Source organism: Gavialis gangeticus, unplaced genomic scaffold (genome assembly GCF_001723915.1).
Source record: "Gavialis gangeticus isolate Ggan-Ray unplaced genomic scaffold, GavGan_comp1, whole genome shotgun sequence".
NCBI lineage: Eukaryota > Metazoa > Chordata > Crocodylia > Gavialidae > Gavialis > Gavialis gangeticus.
In genome coordinates, this window is record NW_017729033.1 from 8,494,307 (window position 1) to 8,496,705 (window position 2,399).

A 2,399-nucleotide genomic window follows, 5' to 3' on the forward strand; every position below is an offset into this window, starting at 1 on the left:
GGGGGGGGGGGGGGGGGGGGGGGGGAGATGAGAATAATGGTAAATGGGCTGAAAGGTTATAGTGGCTTCTCTGTACCCGCCAGAGTTAAGCAGTTTAGGGCTTTTACATCTAGTAGTTATTTGGAAACCCGATGATTTGTAAAAATAGCTTGCAGAAACAGGCCCTGTGCTTTACTGTAAGATTAAAACATTTGAACATGTGCGAAGTGGTATTTCCTGTACCCTGTCTATAATGACATGAGCAACTGTAAGTGGGTTTTAGTCAAACATCCTCATCAGTGCAATATAACAGGTCATGCAGGTGTAAAGCCAACTAGGTACTTATCATGCTGTGTCCAGTTGACTGATTAGAGAACAGATTCTTATTAGGCTGTGTAGCTAAAATAGTGAAAGAGGAACATAAAAAAATAATCTAAAATTGTCTCCTCACTGTATCTGTGCAGACACAGATATACATCCCCCATTTTCTCAGTTTTACTCATCTTTCTATATATACATAAAATAAAATGGTAGCAAACTATAATTGGCTTTAAGGGAAGTACTGAAATGGTTTTATTTTGCTTCCTGAAACTTAGACATTCAAATTACAATGAAAATAAAACACAATGATTGAATCTGGTTGATCATCGAATGTGGTTTAACCAATTGATCATGTTTACTCATCCAAGTTTTTCTCCAAGACAGATTAAGAACTGTTAAAAAAATATTAGCATTTCTTGAATATACAAATACATTTCAGTGATTTTATGTTTGATATTATTACATGGGGTTATTAACTACTCTTTACTAGCACTGTTTAGAAGACTGTGTAGCTCCTCAGCAACATCTTTTATCACTATTCATGCTACATATATTTTAATTAACATTAAAATAGAATGATCCCAGGAAGGTGCTGATCTGTGAAGGAATTTAGGAGTTATGTTTCTAAAACGTTTTGCTTTGGAGAGAAAAGCTTTTGGGCCAGAGTCCGATTTCAGTTACATTGCCATAAATCTAGAGTTATCCATATTATAATTGATAAAATGGAAGTGGGGCCAAATCTAATAAGGGATTTAGTCATTTCAAGCAGAATTTAGGAACCTATCTCCAAAACTATAATCCCGAAACCCCCACATTCAGTGGTCACCAGCCTTGCAACTGCCTAACTCCCTAGGCACTTTCCTGTTTGACATCAAAGATTCCTAGACACATAGGACCAGGTTTTCTTCCATCTAGTAAGCATCTGCTTAAGTGAACTTATTCCAGCCTGCCCAACTTAACACTCCAAACAGATGGCTTTGGGACCACATTCTGATTTCAGTTATACCTGTGCCATGTAATAAATGGTAAGTTGTTCCTCTCCACCTATATTCAAGCCTGACAAGTAAGCAGGGTAGACGGTTTCGAGGAGTCCTTAACATGCACTTCAGCCATTGTCTTAGGCTCCCTTTCTCTTTCTGGGGAGTCATATTATGTGTATGTCTGTAGAAATAAATAAACACACGTATGCCGGTGCCTGTGTGCACACACATGTGAACACACACGTCTGTGCACACATATATGTGTGCACACGCATGTTTTAGAGCATTTTTCCCCATTCAGGGAACTGAGAAAGTGATTTTCTTACATTCAGTTTTTGTAAGTTCTTGGAATAGATCATTAGCCATCTTTACTGTAAGTTCTTGGGACAGATCGTTAGCAAATCCAGGGTCTGTACTATCATAGGAAATGTAACCTGCAAGAACTCATAGATTTGGAATCATGGTTTACTGCTCATGAGTGCTAGTACTTTCAGTTAAAATGTTTTAATCATTTCTACTTCAAGAGGTACAATGGGTGTCATAGCAGCCACGCTACTGAGGTTTCTTCGGTCAATCATTTGGTAAATAAAAAATAGGTCATAGTGCTGACCTATCACATTTATACAATGTGATTTAAAGAAGGTGTTTTGATGATCATGCTCAAATGATTAAGAAACTAAAAATTCTGTCATAGGCAAAGTGCCAGACCCACTGGCTGGTATAGGCAGTCAGTGCTCTATTCAAGTCACGGGAGATGTCCCTCTGTTTACATTAGAGAGTCATTTGGTAATACAAATCCAAATACAATAGAAAATCAGTACGTTCTGTCTGTAACTGTAGGTCTTGATCCTTGAGCTTCTTACTGAGCTTGGTAGGCGGCCTCGGAGCTTTTTAATAGCTCTTTATTTAGGAGCAACTTTTACCATTTTGAAAATCCCACTGCATAAATATGATATATCTGTAGATACTGGACCAGAGAGACATAGTTAGCCATGTTAGTCTGAAGTCAAGAAGACATTAGAGTAGATTTGTACCTTATAGACTACCTAAAGTGTATTGGGTGCTGTGAAAGGACATGCAGAAAGCAACAGGTCCAAGGATATATGGCATAGTTTGGAT

At 38.1% G+C, this 2,399-nt stretch overlaps 1 protein-coding gene across 2 annotated transcripts in view; it reads left to right on the forward strand.

Moving 5' to 3' along the window:
* The window catches only part of CTNNA2 (catenin alpha 2), a 1,036,033-nt gene that overhangs the window by 796,126 nt on the left and 237,508 nt on the right, over positions 1 to 2,399 (forward strand). The gene's annotated exons all lie outside the window — the stretch shown is intronic.